The sequence below is a fragment of the Falco punctatus genome (genome assembly GCF_963210335.1).
Source record: "Falco punctatus genome assembly, chromosome: 4".
Lineage (NCBI taxonomy): Eukaryota > Metazoa > Chordata > Aves > Falconiformes > Falconidae > Falco > Falco punctatus.
The window spans coordinates 76,698,030-76,719,230 of record NC_137583.1 but is presented as its reverse complement, the minus strand read 5'-3'; the positions used below and the strand labels follow the sequence as shown (position 1 = coordinate 76,719,230).

Below are 21,201 nucleotides of genomic sequence, written 5' to 3'. Positions count from 1 at the left end.
GCTTTGGACTGGCAGCAATTCAGACCCTTCACCAGAATTATAGTGCAACTGTATATATATATAACACAAGGTAGATTCAACCCATGCTGCAGCCTTCATTTTCAAAAGGGGAGAGTACAAGGATTTTTCATTTTATTACTCTGCTGTAAAATTTCTTCCTTATGGCAGACTCCTTGGGAAGCCAGAGTCAGTGAGGATGTGGAAACAGGACACTCCAGATGTGCTGCCACCTATACGGGTACTGCTACATATGCGATTAACAGTCTGTCATGACTTGCCAAGTTCAGGAAAATGCCAAAAAAGAAACAGAGGATGGTTTTCCTTTCTAGCTATCATCCATGTAGGAGTAACTTGGTATCGATTTTTCTTATGATCAGGATATTGTGAATAATGGTCTCTGCTTTTCAGCCATTTGTATTACATTATACATGTACTAACACTCTTGAGTGCAGAATGATGCATCAGTTACCAACAATGCACTTCAGCAAAAGAAATTAATGCTATCAGGACAAAGAAACACAATAAAAATATTTTATGCTTAGGATATACCATCTTTGTGAATTAACAATGGACTGTCAGGAATGAAAACATATACAACAAATTCTGGACATATTTTAAACGATTCCCTATGTATATAAAAAGTTGCTTGGGTTTTTTTAATTCATATCTAGATAAAATATTACTGCATGTTCATGACAGGAAAGTTGTATGCAATCAAGTTTTATTGGATTATGCTTGAAATGCATGGTTCACAAAATTGAAAAGGCTTGAAAATGTAGGAAGACTTCCCTTGTTGTCAGATCTGAAGGACAGTCCTAAGTCTCAGATTCATTGTTTATGACTGATAAATGAAAACAGTTCTAATTGAATTATCCCTTTGGTTTTCTATAAGCCAGGAAATTAATTTTCTACTTTAGCATTTACTGCATAATGTGTTTTTATGCCATAAGAATACCCTGATGGTTTTTTACACCAGAAGATGTATATTTCTGATTGTAAACCAATTGTTCTGTTGCATTGTGTGCTGTATGTAAGCTGAACCTTGCTGTAAATAATTCACCACATGTAGAGAACCTTTTCAAAGAAATACTGACTAAAAATGTGAGTGAAATCTCGACCTTACTGAAATCAAAAGCATCAGCAACTTGAGTTCTGTGGGAACCAGGATTTCACCCTTTACAGCTCCTGTTTCACCAACGTTAGTGGCTATGGAGGATCAGGGAGTGGATGCTTCGTACTGCCCCTGCAACATCCATGTCCCACACAGGGGCTGCAAACGTGGGGGCTACTGTCACCTTTTCAGGTCACTCTCCCAAGGGACTGGGGAGGCTGCTCAGAGAGCAATGCTGGAGGAGACAATGCAGAAGTTCAGGCTTTTTCTGGCATTTCCTATTGCAGCAGATGGAGGAAGATAGAGCCCTGGAGAGGGGGTTCGCAGACCCTGGAAACCTGGGTCTGCTCTAGCCCTTGGATCAGGCGATGCCTGGTGGGTTCCGTGTTGAGCTGGGGGCCACTCAGTTGCCCTTTCTTTTTTTTATGTGTTGCCCAGGAGTGGTTTATATGCAATTTCTTTGGTGTAGACCTGAGCATTTGGGAAAGTTTGGCTTTGTGACAGGCTTCTATTTTTGCAATTAAACAAAAGTCAGACTAATTTTAAACTGTTGGAATGTCTTCTTCTCTTAAAGTAATTGGATATAAGTGAATACCAAACCACTGGTTCTTAAGCAGTTGAATAACCCTCACGCTACCAAGAGCTTTCTTAAAGTCTCTGACAAGCCCACCTATGAGCAAGTAGCACAGTAACATTAAAGGTCACAGAAGTATCTATTAAAATCAAGCTAAAACCTGTGGTTAAGACACTGGACTCCCTGGACTCAGCAGACCTATGTTTGGGTCATGTCCCTGCCACAGAGTTACTGTGTGGTCCTGAGAAAATGATTGCAAAGTGAATCCAGTGAAACTACCACCAACAGATTTAGGCTCTTGCACTCAAAACTTAGACTTTTCCTCCAAGCATGTTTTCATTGGTAAAAACTCCCAACCTTTCAGACCATTTTATTGTAGACACATCTAAACAGTCTTTCAAGTCCTGACCAAAGTTTCCACAAAAGTCAGTGGGGAAAAGCTGTCTCTTCCTTCCCCCAAATCCATGTATTCCTGCTTGATTGACCTGGCTTGCTGCTCTCTGATGGGGAATTTTGTACCAAAATCTCTTTCTTTGCAACAGTGCCCAGCCATAAGCTAATTTCTTCCCTCCGGTTAGTGAATTTTCCAAAACATTTAAAACATTTTGAAGTATTAGAAGGAAAAATGTTTGAGAGACCCCCTGTCTCAGGGAGCCCTCTGGTGTGCTGTGATGTAGAGACTACACACACACATATATATTTAAACATATATATGTAATCAAAATACTACGTAGACCCCACACCTATAGTCCCAACCATCCAGCTGGGGTTCAAGTGATGCAATTTCAAGTGTTGCCGGGCAGGGAGGGGATTTGGCTCCTGCACTGTATGTAGCGCTCCAGCAACTGGTTTGCTGAAAGAGAGCTACTAGGCTGCGGCATGGCTGGTGTGCAGAAAGGCGTGTTTAAATGGCACATGCTTTTTAGATGTCTCCTGTGGTTGAGAGACCTGAACCCTTCTCCATGACCTAGGCCCATCTATATATATATAAATATAAACAAAAACCAAACAATGAGCACATCAAATGCATGCGATATATACAGTATTATCTGCATGCTTTGCTAGCAACCTTTTAATATCTGTTTTCTCAGCTTCTGCTATAAGATTGCCTCCTTCTGGGCAACAAGACAACACTGAAAATCACTGTGGGTACTATCAGTGACAAAGTCACCAAGAAAGTTAAAATCTCCTTTGTGTCACAATGACCAGCATGACACCTCTCTTGGCACAAGGCCAGGATAGAACAGGCAAGGCATCCCTACCCTGTGTGTGAAAGTCAGCAGTCTGCAGAAAGACAAAGCCCAAAAGCTGTTTCCCAGACTGGTTCTCTAACATTCAAAAATACCAGCTCTTCAGCAGAAATCATTTTGGCAGAGGTGTTTGTCAATCTGCCAAGAGAGCTGCTTCTGAAGCAATGCAGCCGAGCTGCAGATGTCAGCTAGCATAGGAAGAAATTGGAACAGAAAAATATGTTCTGGCCTAGAATAATTTATATTATTAAGAAATGTTTCACGTTAGATGAAGCATCACTAGTGAGCAGTATACACAAATAAAATCAGGCAATTAGACATGCATGGGACACAGTGGTGTTCAAATGTATCATGAGAATATTTTTATTCAGCCAAGGGACAAAATGTTTCAGTGGCACTTCCTGAATACAGTTGCATTTGCTGTTTTGCTCAGTGAATTATAAAGCTGCTCAGGAGATGCTGGAGCATTGCTGCCCATCAGGTTCCTTGGGCTGGCAAATGTACTGCACAGATAAATGTTTTTTTTGGCATCAAGTATGTCTTGTTCTCATTTAATGAAGCCTTCCGTGCCTAAACAGTATCTGCAAAGAAAAAGGGGGAAAAGCTTTTTTTCATATTCTTTGGACAAATTAAAAGACTAATGTGCTTCATTTAGCTGTTACACATTATCTGTCTTAGAATCAGAAAGTCTTTCCTCATTTGGGGAGCAGATGGCCCCAGAGAGTCCTGACTGTCTATCTTGGAAGGTATTTTAATGATGTTAGACAAACTCAGAGCTGATAGAGATGGACTAAAGAGTTGTCTTTGATAATATTGTGATAACAAATAAATGCTTGTTAACAACAGCCCATTTTCAGTGGGGAACTCCCCTCCAAGCCTCAAACACTTACTTGACTTTTGGAGGGTTGTAGGTAGCAAAGCATTTATAACATTGCCCATCAAAATAGACTTCGTTCCTACCGATACTTGTCCATAAAGTTGCTAGTAGTTCTGATTTGAAATGCAGAATAATTGTGTGTGTCAACGCAGTTTAAAAGCAAGGACCAGTGATGATTCTTACATTTCCAGATTGAAAACCATTCTGCTTCTCACAGAGTTGTATAAGTTTCTCCACTGTTTTCAGACATTGCTCTGAGGTTCTTCTCTATTATGAGACACTAATGACTTTCACAAAGGTCTTTTGAATATGAATGGATCCTGTAATGCCAAAACAAAAAACCACTAAACATTTTTGCTCATATGGATTTCAAGATCATAGGAGAGGGGTGATTTGTGTTCAAACTGTGTGGCAGAGCTGTGTAGAATGGCCATGAAGTCTTCTACGTGCTACAGCAACACAGAAAACCTAGCTCTTCGGAGCTATTTTGGTATCATGAATTTCCCAAATTCGTTTGAGGATGGGGTCATGGTGTGCTTAGAAAATTATCCCACTGGCTCTGGTAGGTCAAATACCTGTATCCTTATTCATCCTGAAAATTATCTCACATTTTCACAATGCCATGTGGCACAGCATGAAAGAGATTATCAACATTACATCAGAGTAATAATGTCCAAAGCAAGACCGATCCTTAACAGTGTAGGAGCAAAGCAGTGAACACCTCTGCAAGTCTAAGCTTAAAATCACCCCTCAAATAATCTGCCATAACAGGATGGATTCTTAATAGATCCATACATCTACTGTGACTACAGCCATTGCCCACTGCCCCCAAATAGCCACTTTGCATCTCCTCAAAGCCCGAACTCTTCCCTGTCACAAAAGCCTTGCATTATTCCAACTGCTTCATGCTGGAAAGGCTCCACCCTTTTTGCCTTTCTCAGGCTCATTTCACTGAGGACATTCTTCTGATTAAAAGTGCTGTTCTGTCCTTCGTTGGCAAGAGCTACAGAGGTAAAAGTCCTGCTTAATCTCCATCAGCTTGCTTTGCGTTTGGAATCGGTCTCCACCATTGGTGTGTCAGCTGTGAGTGATCCAGAATAGACAAGGACCAAAAGCAATTTTTTTGCACATCTCTATTTTCTTAAAACCAGGCTGTGTTGGATGTAACACCTTGGAAAATATATCTGAAATCAACAGAGTTTTTCTATTTTTATTGCACTTCAGAAAACAGCTCATTGGATTCTTTGGGAAACCTATCTGTTTGAGTAAATTGTGAAGCCAAGTTTCAGTGTGGTCAAATTAGAATCAGCTGAAATATTAAACCCTAATTTCCAAGACAAACTACATTGAGCAAAATACAATGTTACAACTGGTACTAAGAAACTGGGATTAAAGAGGAGCCATGGTGGACTATGATGGACCACGGTGGTAGAATACAGGTGTTCTAGTTGCTTTTTGGCATAGAACTCAAAATGCAAAATTCCTACCAGAATCACACTTTGGGCATCCTTTCTTACAGCATAATTTTTCCTTTCTTCATATCTCTCTCTCAGGAAATGGTTATTGTCTTCCTAATTCTCTGCTAACTGACTGTCAAAATGTGCTTTGCAAGTGTCAGGATTTCCTGGGACTATGCACACGAGTAGGGTCACCTCACTTCTTGGACTCCTTGCCGAGAGCATGTTCTTATTAGCTTCATTTCTTTTTCCTGACATTGAAAGAAGGCATTGATAGTGAAGGAACTGTGTCTTCCTGGTGACTCAGTTCTGGTTCCAGGTCCTCACAGCCCTCAGGGGAGGTTTGGGAGGGTTGGTTTGTTTGGGGTTTTTTTGTTATTTCTTCCCTGGTCATGGTTCTGCTCTTACACAGACAGGGGGCACAATGAGAGGGGCAAAACAGTTCCCTCAAAGCCTGAACATAGATTAGAGTGATTATGGGGAAAAAAAAGGTGGGCTGGGGAGGGAAGCTGGGGATGTATGTTAAATTCCTGTGAGCTGTGAGGAGGTTTTCTGCCAATGGTTAAAGCTCCAGATGTGAGTTACGTGAGCATACCTTCTTCTCACTGAAGATAGCGTTCACTCCTTTAATTACAGCATCACAAAACAAGAATGAAACTCAAACAACTTACTACAAATAATTTTTCTAGCTCTAATGGGGCAATGTACTGTATGTTACAAGGTTACTTCATTTTTTAGGCTTGGCAGGGACTCATAAAAGGAGCACCAACACCACTTTACTAAATTATGTACAACCCATGCAGAAGTCATAAGCAATTTGCTTAAAACTGAGAAAGTCTCACTGACCTAGTCAGATATAGAGGGATTTGGAAGGTCATAATTTTTGTGATAATCCAACTGTAAGTGGACATAGAGTTAATGCTTTTGAATTTATTTACCTTTAAAAACACATGGGATCCAAATGAGCCAGTTTCCTATTCCAAAAGCCAGGCCTGAGAGCTTTCAAATCCCACTAGCATCACTGCTGTCTGGAGACAATTTGGCTGTATGAAAATAGCATTGACAAAGCTCGTGCTGATCTGTTTTTATTTTGTTTGAGTACCTCTGAAGAATCCAGAAAACACTTTTATGCATCCAAACTTCTTTAGCAGGGTTATTCACATTGCCTCCCAATTTAACTACTTGGTTTCTGGTCTTTCTACTGGTGGTCAGTAAGAACAGAAAATTAGGAAATTTGCTGTACTCCTCCCAAACATGAGGATCAGTGTTCTTCATGGCTCATAGCTATCCTTCAGGCTCTGTCTAAGCTATGACTGAGGCAATTATAATCTCTGTTATTATTATTTCTTATTTAAGTATTCTCATTGCCAAAAGATCCTATGCAATGGCTAGGAGCGCTGTTAGCTGGGTGCATCAAGGCAAAGCCAACAGGAGCGATTGTTCCATGAAGACTTCAGGAGTCTGCCCACGGAGGCTCTTGTTTTCACTCACCACACTACACAGCAATGCTGAAATTACACAGGGCAGGTGAGTGAAGTGCTGACGCCTGGGCATAGAGCACTTCATACTGGGAGGAAGGACACTGGGAATTCAGTCTGCAAAGTGCAGGAGCAATGCAAGTCAAAAAACAGAGTATGTTTTCTTACAAATATGCATATACTTACATATAGCTGTTCGTGTGCCTCTTAACGCCTCGACAAACTTCATTGATGCCCCATGTATGCTATTGTCTACATGCACCCAAACAGCAGTGGATGTCAGGGACCTGCCTGGTTTGGAGCAGGCAAAGTAACCAGGAGGCAATTTAGGCTGCCACGTACCTCTGCCAAGTACCCTCTGAATAAACAAAGTGGCTTGGATTGGCTAAAATTATATTTTGATGAAATGAAGCTCTTTTCAACTGAAAATAACTGTCTTAGGAAGGCTTTGTTGTTGTTTTGTTTGGGGCTGCTCTTAATTATCTTAGCCCCTGCGGTGTGCAGGAGGAGAGCCTTGCTCACAGCAACTCTCTACCCCACCCTGCAGCTCGGTGTTTTTCCACCTGGCATGATATGTTTTATGAAAGTGCCAGCAGAGTTTAACACTTCATTAACAAATTCCACTTCTTCTTTAAGGAAGTATTATTTTTTTATTTTCTAAGATCTCTTGCTTTCTAATTAATTCCACTATCATTTTTTTTTTTCACAGTGCCTCAGCCAGGGGAGTATAGTCTTTAATGAAGTGAACAACGTAGTGTTTTTGTCTTAGGGCTCCAGGTACATTGGATATTTAATTCTGATGAGTGTCAATGTACCCCACCTTCCTCTTGGGCCAGACTTCTTCTGAAACAGTCAGGATCTATCAGGACTGAAAAGCTGAGACTCAGCCTGATAGATTGATTCTCTTAATTATCCGCTTCATTAATTGGCTGTCTGCAGTTTGCTACTGTCTCCATTTTCAGGAGTTTCAGTATTAAATTCTAGACAGATCCAAAACCCACTCTGAGGTTAACTGAAACAAGTCTCCTCGTAACAGCCGTATTATAAATTCACTGAAGATCCAGAACAGACTGATAGGACCAAAATTAGTTCGGCCTTCAAACACTGAAACCAAGGAGATTGGTGGAAGGGCTCTAACAATTATTACTGTTCCCACGTTGCCTGCCCTCATTCTGCCACACATGTTGCTGCCCCCACAGCTGATTCAGCAATATGTCCTTTTTTTTGGTCAGCATTGAAACAAACCACTATTTCAGGTCTCAGGCTAAGCTGCAAGCACTTTTGCTGCCTTTGATTTAGGGACAGTACCCTTCAGGCCCCAAAATAATTGCCAATGTTTTAAGTGATACTGAGGATGAAAGAATATTCTATGAATTTGTTGTCAAATGAGGTTCAAAGAAACCAAAGCGATGTATAACTGCTTTTCCTTGAGTCATTTTGGCAGAAGTGCCAATAACATAGAACAAAATAAGCAAGTCTAGAAGCAAAAGTCTACTTCTACTTATATACTTCGCTTGGTATATAGTAAGAGAAAATTATATTCTGTCAACATTTTTTTCAATCTATTTACCGAACTGGAAAACTCTTAATTCAATGCCAGAAGGCTAATACAATAATAATTTTGGTTATCTGCTCCAAATCTCTAGAATTGCAAAGGGGGGAAAAAAATTTCATCATTTCATGAAAATAAACAGTAGCAACTATTTTTATTCAGAAATCTTTTAAAGGAAGCCAATAAACAGTATTTTACCTCTGCTTACAAAACACACAATATCCATCACAAATATGTGCTTAGCATGCAAACAAAAACCAAATGAAAATTCTTGTATGATTGCCTTGTGTAAATAAAGAAAAAATATTTGTGTAGGTCTTATAAAGGAAAAAACAGGAGGGTTTTTTTCCCCAGAAGTTATTAGTGGCTTTAAATTACTGCAAATTGGATTCATAGACTTGGATTTACCTTTAAAGAAGATACGTTTTTCACAGCTTAAATTGTCAACAGTGTCTGGGTTGCTTACATCTGCTCTAAAGGGTCTCTCAAGGAAGCCATATAATATAATATAATGTATCATGCCAAATACTATATATTAATAAACTGTTATTGTATATTATAATAGCATAATATATAATATGATTTTGGACAAACATTTTGCAAATGGAGTGAAAAAAATGCCCTTCAAATTCCAGAAAGTATTTCACTTTGGAGACAGATACTCAAAGAGAGAGCGAGATAGGATAAAGTAAAGGGGCGGGGGGTGGGGGGGGGCGGGGGTGGGAAAATCTGTATGGCAGTTTTTGCAATACATATAAAAATTACACATTTTTTTTTTTGAAATTACAAATACACACATTATGCAATACACACAGAAATTAAGCTCTTTTAAAAGTTTTTTTTCATGGGCATAGCCTCGAAGTGGTGAGTTGGCAGAACAGGAAGCAGACATTGTAAAACAATCTGGGATAAATTGCTCATAGGAAAGAAATCTACTTCAAACACATGTAGAGGAGCATTGCATCCAAGCTGCCTTCCCTTTGCCTGTACCCACCTGGGCCTTCGGAGATTAATTTCCTTACCTGGACTCGTGTTCCCAATGATCCAATCAAGGATATGGTAAGTGCATATTCTACTACCAGAGATGGTTAGATTAGGATCCAGGCTCCACGGCTGTACTGCAACATGTTGAGTACAGGCTGGGGGTGGGGGGGAGCGGGAAGAGGCTTGGATAACAGCACTGCACCTAAGGTGAAAGTTACATCTTACAGGAACTCAAAGTGTCATTAAAACTAAGCAGAGCGAGCCGATTCCTGACATGTTAGAGCAGGCAGGGAGCACCATCAGCTGGAGGATGGCTGGACTAATGTACACCACCAAAGATAGTAGAGCACAGACATCTGGCAGGATCTGGTTGAGAGCTGGAAACACATCCCATCGGGGCACATGGTAAAGCAGTTTGCATACAGTGCTGCACAACCCATCAAAACTGCCTTCTGGGCACAAAGGTAACTCAGATCAGCTCGTGATTTACAAAAAAAAGTTTGAAAGACAGCAGCTGTTCCCATCCCGCTGACCCATACACACGTGTGTAGTTCCAGCTAGTCCCCATGGCAGAAGTGGGGACCTCTAAAATTCAGTGGGACAGATAGGAAGGGGCAGGAAAAGCGAGTTAAGTTATCTTTGCTCAGACGTAGAGCCCTGACTGCCGCAGCGGAGCTGCACTGCACCACACGGGCACATAAAGGTGGTAGCCCCCAGCCCTTGGCTCCAGCTCACCTGCAGCCTATGGCACTTTGGTGGCTGCTGCTGAGACGAGCAGGGAGGCAGAGCCTGGCACCCTCTCCCTTGGCCCTGGTATCTCCTGCTCCAGAGATGGGACTGACAGAAGAGAAGGAGGAAACCATTTGATCTTTTACCTCGTGGCTTGTGAAGCTGTCCAGAACAAGGAGGTCTCTGCCAGAGAGTTAGTGAGGTCTAGAAGCCCGTTGTATCAGCTCAGCAAAGGTAATTAAATCTAAGGTTTCAGGGAGCAAGTAATAAAAGTAATGAGCTCTCTGGATTCACTAAAACAATACTTAATACTTCAGATCTCATCCTGCTGTCGCAGCTCTTTGTAGCTTTATTTAAGATGAGAAACACCTACCATCTGTTGTCTGAGGGTAGATAAGAGACATCTGTGAGGTGTAACATCCTCACAGGATCCCAGTGTTTTTTCATGAAATCTCCAGAGATCTCCTGGATACACCTTGGACAAATATCTCCTCATGAACCTGACAGGGTTTTTTGAGCCAGCAACACAGAGGGCATTTGGTGCAACTGTGTGAGTAGAAAACCAGATGGATGAGATGATCAAATTGTCAGCATGGGCTTCTGTTGCAAACACGACAAGAACACCCATGTGTGAATGCCACCGCAGATTATATGGTACCCTGTCTTTAGCAGAACAGGTTTAAATCTACTTTTATAATAATCTAATTTTCTTTTTTTTCTTCAAAGAGAAGCAGCACCTCTGCACCAGTAAAAAAATCTTCTGAGGTTATTTTGACAGGTTTTCATCTGCCTTTAAGACAAATGGACAAGTAATCCCTCAAGAATGACAGAATAAAAGCAGATGGCTAGGCAAAGAGAAGGATACACTTTTGGAGGTTTGATTTGGCCAGACACCGAGGGGACTTAAGAGTGGTGCAAATGCAGGTATCTCACAAAGTAGAATTACTCTCTGCTTGCAACACCCTTAACCTTCAAAAATCCACTGGGTTCAGCTAGTATATATATATAGAGTAACCAGATATTAATGTTACTTAGTGTTAGAAAAAACAAGGCTAATGAGAGGTCTCTAACCGGTTCAATGAAGCTCTTGCTTTGCTGTTTCATTCCCAGAGCGGTGACTGTTACTAAAACACCAGACACCACGAGGCACACACAAGCAGTGTGGTCCCTGGTCTGGCTGCTTCGGTGGCAGCATCCCCTGCTGTTTTCTTCTGGCCTGTGCTCTGCTTGCATAGAATATGGCCATTCTCACCCTCAGTTACAGTCAGGACTACAGATTTTGCTATAAAAAAAGGGACGCAGGAGCAGGAGCACCAGGGTAGGGTGGGACGAAGGGTCCAAGTGGGGAGGACCCTGGTGAAAGGGGATAAAATTCCTTTTTACTTCAGCTTCATATTCAATTGCCTATTTCGTTCTTACAATTTTGTAGCTTACAGCAGAGAATAACATATCTTCTGGTGCCGATGTGAGAAGCACACCACACCAGGACAAGCAGCCTTAATAGCTATTCTGTAACCAACAGGATAAATGAAAACAGAGGGGCATTTTAAGGACAAGTTATGATTTTCCCTGAAGCTTCGCAATTTTGATATGCTTCACAAGAGTTACCAAGAGTAGGGAAAGTTTACTGTCTCTGGATCTTTTATAGATAAACTCGATGACAAGGTGTAGGAAAAATGTTTCAGTTTCCTGACTCCTCAGTCAGCCAAGTGGACAGACCCTTAGGACTGAAACACTCCGAGTGCAGAAGGACGTTGCCTTTGGAACTAATACATCCTTAGGCAAAACTCAGCTCTCTGTTTTTCCACCACCTTCAAAGAACATATTGACAGGCAGAATGTGGAAATTTTAATTAATGGGGCGAGGAGAAAAAGCTGACGATTTTGTCTCCGAGAAATTTTCCCAAATGGCTCTGTTACTCAATCAGTGAAGAATATTACTTCAGACAGTGGTACAAAACCTGGTATGTTTGCCAGCTCTGATCAAGATTGATGGCTCTAGCAACAAACAGCACGAGTGGACACCTTCCAGCTTCCTGAGCTGTTAAACCCTGTGAAGGCTCTTCCCTTGGTGCAGCAGGACTGTAAGGGAAAATGACAGCTACGGTCTCGAAGGTAAATAACACTTATATTACTTACCTCAAGAAAAGGTAGCTGATGAAAAAGACTCCAATACCCTGAATTCCTCCTTTGAACACCCACCCCATTCGGTTCTTCGTTCGATATACCTGAAGTCACAGGATTGAAAACTGATCTGGCCATCGAAAGAAGGTGCTGGTTTGAAAAGAATTAAAATAAAACTTATGTTCAGATAAAGAATTTAGTGGCCATTAAACATTAAAAACTCTTTTTCCTGTTTAAAGTTTAGCTAAGCACTTCCCCAAGCATTTCAAGGAGATGAGGCCCTAATTATTATTTCTTAAAAACCAGTGGTTGTACTGTAACATGTACTCATTTTCCCTGCCTAGAGGCAAATGAAAGAAACTGACACTGTTCATCTCCTGAAGTTTTTACTTAATCCAAGGAGGGACTAAGTTCTCCCTGACTTCAGCAGTGACACTACATTCAGGACACCTGTAGCAGGACTTTTAGGATGTGGCCTGTCGTGTGGCCTTTGGGCGCGGGCTGTCGTCCTTACAGGTCACACAAAATGTTCCCTACAGTTAACAGAAGAAAGATTTAATAAACAGGTAGAGGAAAGACCTCTGGCATTGTCCAAAAACTCCTCTGGAAAATCTTGAGGGACTGCTAAAAATACAGAGCATTTTTATAGTGATCTTAACGTCGTGAAGTATTTTTTCTCATCATCCTGTTGTCACAAGCTGTTTAGTGAAATGAGAGACAATTTTACTTAATCTAGCTGATACCTGCAAAGCAGAAATGCTATATAACAATAAGGAAAAATAAACCATGCAACTTCCAGAACTGCTTGCTCTAGCAAGTATTTTTCTTACAAAAATACGCTGAAAGGTTGAAATTTGATGTAAAAAGCAATATCTACTAATTTCATTTTCTCACCATATTTTGAAAGGTTTGGGAGGAATAATTGATTTTAAAAGAGGGGAAAAGAAATCTCAGGTGGTTCTAATTTGTTAGAAGAAATCTTTCACTGTTTCCTCTATGTCAGGACCAACTAATGCATTTTCTGCTTCTCCGTTAGGTCTCACTTCCTCTCATCAGTTTCATCACTTAAACTGGGAACATGCTAAAGATGATAATTACTTGTTTACAACCCTTTCCTCCTGAAGGTTGCCGTTCAACAGGAGACCCACTCTAGGCTGGACTGCTCTAATGCAGCGAGCTCGTTTCGGTGCGTGCACGTGGGCAGAAGAAAGTAAGAAGCTGTCTAGGCCTGTTCCTTACCTATCAGGGCTGACAGAGGATGCCTTTCCCATGTGCCTGCCTCAGCTATGAAGTTAAATTTTGTGCCCTTATTCCCAATGAGCCTCCCCTGACTCAGCAGCAGTCCTGTTTGTGAAGGCAGCAAGGGTTTGCGACCAAAGGGTGACTCCACCTGATCGCTCAGGTGCTGCAGATTCCTTGCCAGCAGCTGCCCCTGCTCTGACATTTATTTGGCCACCTACTTTTGTACATTAAGCAGCACGTTCCAGGGCACAGGTCGACAGGTTGCCAAGCACGTAACTGTAAGACCTGGGAAATGCACAGCACTGCCAAGGCACCGGTTGTGGGTCACCCCTTGGTACGCAAAGCGGCTGTTGCAGTCTCACAGCAACTATGGCCTTGCATGTGGCCACGTGGCTGAGCATTTTATCAGTTTTAAAGCATATTCAAATAAAAATGCTGGCTTGAAAATTCCCCAAAGCCAGTCCTGCTTTCACCGATGTGTGATCCAGGGAAGTCTTTCGTGGCAGAGAAGGTGGCACTCAGGGCTTATCACTCGTCCCACTCAGCCAGTACCCCACAGCTCCCAGGCAAGCACCACGCTCGCTTTTTTGTAGTTGCATTTACCACAGCTGTCAGAGCATCATGGACAGCATATAGATAGCAGAAAGTCATTGCTTAATTTTGCCCTCATCTTTTTGTGGTGTATATAGTCTGATGGCCACCAGCTCTTAAAAATTCATTTTCCTAAGCATGTTTTCAAAATGTTGAAGAGAGCCTGCAGATTTACCATCATTACTCATTTTTCCCTAATGCTTGCCCCTCAAAAACCAAATGAAGTGTGTCAATGCAGAGCAGACAGGGTCTAGTCTGATAGATTTATTTATATGTATTTACATTTCAAACACAACAGTGAAACTTTAAAAAAAAAATTCAAAGTGATGATCCTTTACCCAGAACAGTAATCCATCGGTCCTTGCTGGAGCCAAGAAAACTCCTCCACTCAGAGGATCTTACCAATTTACATCCTTCTAGATATGCAAAAGGCATATGTGAGATTTATCTTCACCTCACTTTAGCATCATGTTTATTTTGTATCTAGTCTAAGTTAACTGTCTGAATTTCATTCATGGTAAGTGAAGAGAGAGAGCGAAGAGATATTTCTAGAGGTTAGTCATGGCCCCTGAATTCACATGCCTAAAGTTCGAGGATATCATCTTTGCTCTTACATTTAATTTTTTTTCCTAAATTTATGGGGAGATCAGCATTCATTCTTTCATTCCCTTTAAAAAACACCAGCCTCCATTTATGTCCTGTGGTTTAAGAAGAACTTTACTCAATCTCATCATAGTACACAGACCTTTAGTTTCTCAAATAACTCGATTTTAATAAAGCAAGGTTACTGACTATGCACCTACCTGTCTTTCCATGGTCACAGCAAGGCAGATCCTTTCCTCCTAATTCTATCTGTCCTTCAGCCACATCTTATCCCAGATAGTTACAGCAACTCACCGCTCAGTCTTTCATCTGCTTCCAGATTGCCATCATTGCACCTGCTCTGGATGTCATCTTGACGTTCTTGCCCTTTCCCTGCTGCTTCTGTCACTTCTGTAAACACACTGATACACACAGAGTAAAATAAACCAAAATACAAACTACCTTCACGTTCACGGTCAGGTCCCTAGAGGAATCAATCAGCTGCCTGAGCCCCTGCTTAAACCTGCACGAAGCTAAGCTTCCCATTTCTACAGCTATTGCTAAACCAAGAGGTATTAAATGGTCCCATCATTTGTCCTGGAAGTCATTTGTCACATTCAGCAGCTTCAGGAAAGTGGTTTATATTATTATCCCACAGTAAAGTAGTGTTTTAGAAAAAATGTTTCTGAACAAAATACAGAAGGATATAGAGGGACTCAAAAAGTGATAGTGAACATATGTTACATTTTAGCTGGGCATACAAACATAGAATGTTATGTTCGGTATTGTACAAATTTTATTCAGCTAAAAATCTGAACATACTACTGAAATTGACTTCTGGTGATTGGCACATGAAAACAGCTGTCAAAGATGACAACAATTTACAGATACTGACGGATTAAAAACCTCATTGCTAAAGCAATTTCACAGAAGGAACTGTATTCTTTGTAAAACCTCCTGTTTGCTCAAAGCCCAGATCCGAGGTCTAGAAAAAGAAAGCAAGTCTGTTGTTCATTGCACAAGTGATATCTCCACGAAGTTAGATGCCCTGGTATACCCTGGCCGGCTGCTGCCCCTCCAGAAAGGTATAGATTTTCTGCACATTCCATGTCCCCTCCACCAGTACCAGTCAGATATCTCAGACACGTTGGGTCTCTGGGGTAACACAAAGCCCTGTGACGAGACATCTGATTCACGTCTTTTCAGTCATACATCTTTCTTTTCTATGTGCAGTTCCCATTTTATGATGCAGATTGAGCTCAGCCTTATAGCGCACTGCTTGACATGGAGCACTCCCATTTTTTCCCTCTACGCTGAACCTATGGTGAAGGGACCGTAGGGCACAATTCTGCTCATGGTGCAGAGGTGGCCTTGCAGCAGTGTTTACGTACAAAAATGCTTGCACAAGGTGCGAGTGTGAGGTCTATAGTCAGAAATGGTGACTAGGCAGTAGCAAAAGGACTGTATACAAAGAGTGAAGTTAGTCAACAAGGCTCCCAACATTCCTAGGAACCTGCCTTCTCCCAGAAAAATCTGAGGGATGCCAATTCTCTCATCAAAGCGCAGATCTCTGAACTGTGCATCATACAGTCATCCTTCCATAAATACTCCCAAGTTACGTCTGTCCTCTGCTCTGTGCTGTCCAGTTGCTACTGAATCAAGCCAAACAGCCAAGCTCTTCCATTTTTTCCTCTCAGCTTCCTTGATAGATGCTTTTATTTTAACTGCTGGTCCATTATTTTATAAGAGATACTGTTATTTGTTTCTGTTATGCTTCTGTGTATGAGAAGTTGTCGTTCTCGGCACTGCAGAAAGACAAGAACAGGCAGCTGTGGAGTTCAGGAAACCAGAGAAATAGTGCTGCTCACCGTGACAGACACTAGTCTTGGCACATAAGGAACTTCATAGTGGGATCCCTTCTGAAGGTAGACCTGACCTGAGTAGGCTGGCTGTCCTGAAGTTGAGCCTGGCTCTGCTTTTTGCAAGAAATACCCTAAAGACCTGAGCTTTCTCACTGGAATTGAGAGAACAAGAATTAATTCCCCCTTCTGAGAACAACAGACACTCTGTAAATGCTGGTGTTGCAAAGGGGATCATTAAAATGATGTCTAATGAAAATATTTAAGAGGTTAAGCAACAGAAAAACTTAATCAGAACTTCCATTCTTGGTTGAGGATGCAAGAGCACCAAAAGGCAGCATATTCAAATTTATTCAAAAGAATACTTTCTTGTATTTACTTAACCAAAACTTTGGGAGTCCTTGCTACACTGATGCCAGCAATTAGGAAAAAAGAAAAAAATAATCATTTGTGCATTTACAGAGATAATACAATATCAAAATTTCAGTAGTTAATGTTAAGTAATTTTCAAAGAAAAATAAACCAAATCTGTGAACATTACTTCACATACACACAGGGACACTTCCTCCATGTGAGGATGTGGCACTCGCTCCTGTCAGAAACAGGGTATGCGTGAATTGTACTGTACGGGTCTGTGTTAATAACCTTCATTCCACAACAGGAAAATTATGTCCATGTTTCCATTTCACTTCAGACAGCACAACATTTTTTCTTGATCTGGGGACATTTTTCCTTTTATCAGCTTCTGGACATGGACAGCAACTGCAAAATTTCTCTGGAAGTGTCCTGGAGAACAGCAGACACACCTTTAGTCAGTTCACCCAGAAGGCCCATTCATTTTCTCTGTCCTTCTCAGCTCCATGATGAGAAAGATTCGAGTCTGCCAGTGCTCTCAAAGAGCTTTTGACAGTTATTTGATTCAAAATTTGGCTGCATTGTCAAGATGTTTCTTGAAGCCCTCACTGTTTCATGTTCCGCATTCATAGCATGAGACAGTCTTCAAAAGACACACAAATGTGCAAACACAAACCAAATCTCCATGCAACTTTCATTTCACGGGAAGCCTCAGCTCTGACAGCATGAGCCCTTAGACTTCTAAGTTTGCTTATCAGTTGCTAATGGCTTCAGATCTGAGCCAAAATAATTTATGTCCACAGAGAATGGGCCCACAATGACAGTAGTGTTTGGAGCAGCAGTGCTGCAACATTGCTAACACGTGAAAAAGCGTGACAGAACAGAGCAGGCAAAACCTGTGGATCCATAAAAGACTGAGTTTATAGTAAATACATAAATTAAGTCTGGTATAAACTATGACTTCTATCACTCATGCACTTTCTTCATTCCATTCTTTCATTAACATTCACAGAAACTATGAATCTTATGACTCATAAAAATTGTCAATTATTTTTATTGCAGTAGGTTTAAAATTTAATAATTTTGATGCAAAGACAGAAGCATTTGTATTTACAATCTCAGTATCTGCAAAACTGTGAGCAATGTAGTGTTCTAAGTAAACACATCTTGTAAGTCCTAAAATGACACTACATTAGCATTTCTTCAGGCATAATAAAATATGGAATAAGTACAGGATATATTAATATTATTACTATGAGTAAGAAAAAAGCATCAATTATAAAATATGATACAGTTCTTTGAGCTCCACCTTAAGCACCTAAGATCAAAGTGCAAAACCTGAAAGCCCATGTGATCCTGAAGCTATGTCATGATTACCTGCTACACATTTCACAGTAAACGACTTTAAGAGCTTAAATTTCTTCAAGTAGTTATGTGCACAGTAGCCCAGGACTAGAACAGCAAGCTTCACCCACACTTCAGGGCTGTGAATTACACAGGGCAGAAAAGCTTCTAAAAGTCAAAGGCTGTGGTCATGATCTTACATCCTCATTGCCTACCTAGTCCCTCTTAAATGAAATGTAGTCCCTCTTAAATTAAAACCTTAAGAAAAGCTAAATATTGTATAACAAATAGTATGTGTTGATCAAGAGACACTACCAAGTGCCTAAGAAGCTCACAGCAGAAGATCTCTCAGCACATTATAAACCCCAAATATTCTATTAATTTAAACCATTGATTAAAATAAAAATAAACATCTCTGAAAGTAAAAATGAAATACAAGACCTAAAAATATGGAAAACATCTTTAAAATAATTAAAAACAAAATAAAATCATTAAACTAAATAAACAAAAGCAGGAATTTGTTTTTATAGATCCTGAACTCAGGCTCCTCCCTCTCCCAAAAAACCAAAACAGAGCCACATTCTCAACCAATATAAGAGCTTGGACTAATTCCCCTCCTCCGCCCAGTAAAATATCTCAGCTGGGGAAGCGGAAGATGGAGACTAAGCCATAGAAATGTGTTCAACAGCTCAAAGGCCAAGGATAAAGCTAATCTGAGCCCTGATATTGGTGCACTAAGAAAAGACTTCCTGAAGGCCGAGGACGCAAGCAAACATTTTTTTTTTTTTCTCCCCACAGGCCATTACACAAGCTAAAAAAAAGAAAAAGCAAAGAAACAAAGAAAGAAAATTGATAGTGTATTTAAAATTAATGACCTGAGGTTAATTGGTACTTCACTGACTCAATTTGCAAATGGATTAGGATGGAAAAACAACGTCACAACATCTTTCTGACAGAGTTCATGTATAGCACTGGCCCTGAATACATGCATGCCTCTATGGAATAAAAAGTACGTTTTACTTTCTGTGGAGGAAACATTTCCTTCTTACCTTACTAACGGCTTTCGTCTCAGAGGCTTGTTTCAGAGTCTTTTGTATGCAGCGGGAATTCAGCTGCTGGATTTACTGTTTCAAGGCATATTTTGATGGAAGGTTGGAAGTCAATATTTTGCTCAGGGTTTTTTTCTCCAAATTCTTCCCTGCAAAGTTAGTTTTTTTCCTCACTGCCTGTGTGTTGGCTGAAGCCAGGCTCTGCACCTTCCCGCTCCTTCTGTCCCCCGTTGGTGTTTTGGGGAGACAGTACTGGACTTCCACTGCTACAGTCGTCTTCCCTTTATCTAAGTTGTGACAGTCTCTGTATTTTGGGACTTATTTCTTCATGCCTTTGAAGTTAACTTTGAGGAACTGTGCAAGTTGCAGTCATATTCCTTTCTAACCCAAAAGAGCACAGTGACACTGAAGCTTTATCATATTGCAGCAGATGGTTAATGTTACAAGAAAGCTCTTTAAGAAAACCCAAGCACCTTGTTTGGAAGATTGCAGGAGACAGGGGCCCTCACCATCTCCTCTGCTCTCTTCCCCATTTGTGGGCCATCCTGTCCTTTACAATGGGAATTCATCCTCCAAGCTAACTGGCTTTAGCTCCTGGCCAATATCGTGCATTTCTGTGTTGGTCTAAATGCCTCAGTGTTCAGCAAAACGTCCCATTTCCAGACCCATTAGACCTTGCTCAGGATTCTTCCTTGCCTCCTCCAGCTAAGGGCACAAGACTGAATAATGAGGGGACGTTAGCAATGGCTGCAGCAAGGGCAATGGCACCTGCCTGATCCCACCCCTGCTCCCGTACACGAAGAACTGTTTGGGACCTTTACGTTTCATAGCGAAAATATAGGCTATGGTACTGTAGTAAACCTTGAGGCACACATCTACAAAGATTTACAAAGCGGGATGTACACATGTACAATCAACTTGCCATTTCAGTCAAGTTAAGGCTGGGGGAGGGTGGCTGAGTTAGAAGAGAGAATTATCTGATACAATGCATCAAGAAACCAATCTGGGTTTTGTCCATGAGTTATTGTAGGAAGCAAAATAAAAGTGAACTGTCAAGGTCGTCCCTTCTCTTTTCAGGTTACCTTGATCTTAGGAGACAGCAATGGGAATAATGAAATCTTAAGTCTTCTTCCAGAGCAAATTCAGCCTCTTCATAGCACTTTTTAGCATCTATACACTTCCCCTCCATTACACCCAATTATTTGGACTGGCATCATTTTCACAAAATAGGCGTCCTAAATAACAGAAAAGACACATGCACCCATTCTGCAAATGATTTTTCACTGATACCCAGGCAGGTATATAATGCAGAGTGAAGAATGACTGCTTATATACACATAATGTTTTCTGTACCTTCCAGAAGAAACTGTTCAGTGTATTCTTCATTTCCATTTATATGTTTGAATATAAAATAATGGCTCAAGATGAATACCAAAACCTAGTTATTAGGCTTATCTAACGGAGCGGAGGAGGGGAATCAGAAGGGTTATCATTCCCTCTCCATGGTAGGTGAGGGAGGCCACTTTGCTCAGTTGCCCTCCTCATCTCAATATATTGGAGTAGATCATGGGAGATCCTGTCAAAACACAAAAAACATTTTCCCTTTCTCTGGTCTCTTGCGGCACCAGACCTGAGCCTCATCACCACAAAATCACACAAAATATAAAAATAATATAAAAATATAAAAAATATAAAAAGTTTTCCATTTTGTAGTGGGATTTTTACCACTTGTTCCCCAATCCTTTGTCCCTCTCCAGCCCAGGAACACATTGGAAATACTGTCCCTGCAAGGTGGTGACCCTGTTTGGCTCGTGGCCCAGCTACTCTGCCAGTCTGTATCCTAGATCCTGCTGACTACCCTGGGTCAGCCTTGCTCCAAGGCTGGTGTGGAAAAGCTTCTGTAGAGAGCTCGAGTTCCACCACGTGCTTAAAAGCAAGTTCCTATTCCTTCCTTGGAGCATTTCATTAGAAACAAGAGTAGATGAATCAGACCAAATTAATTTGCTCCTTTCATTATAGTTGCATCTCCGCATCTTCACTAGCAA

General features: G+C 41.0%; 1 long non-coding RNA gene across 1 annotated transcript; it reads right to left on the bottom strand.

Moving 5' to 3' along the window:
- Positions 1 to 4,662: 4,662 nt before the first annotated feature.
- LOC308062547 lies at positions 4,663 to 20,804 on the bottom strand. Its single transcript, XR_013927613.1, has 2 exons — positions 7,851 to 20,804; positions 4,663 to 7,606 (listed from the first exon to the last, which is right to left on the bottom strand). It is a non-coding gene; the product is annotated as an uncharacterized lncRNA (long non-coding RNA).
- Positions 20,805 to 21,201: the final 397 nt, after the last annotated feature.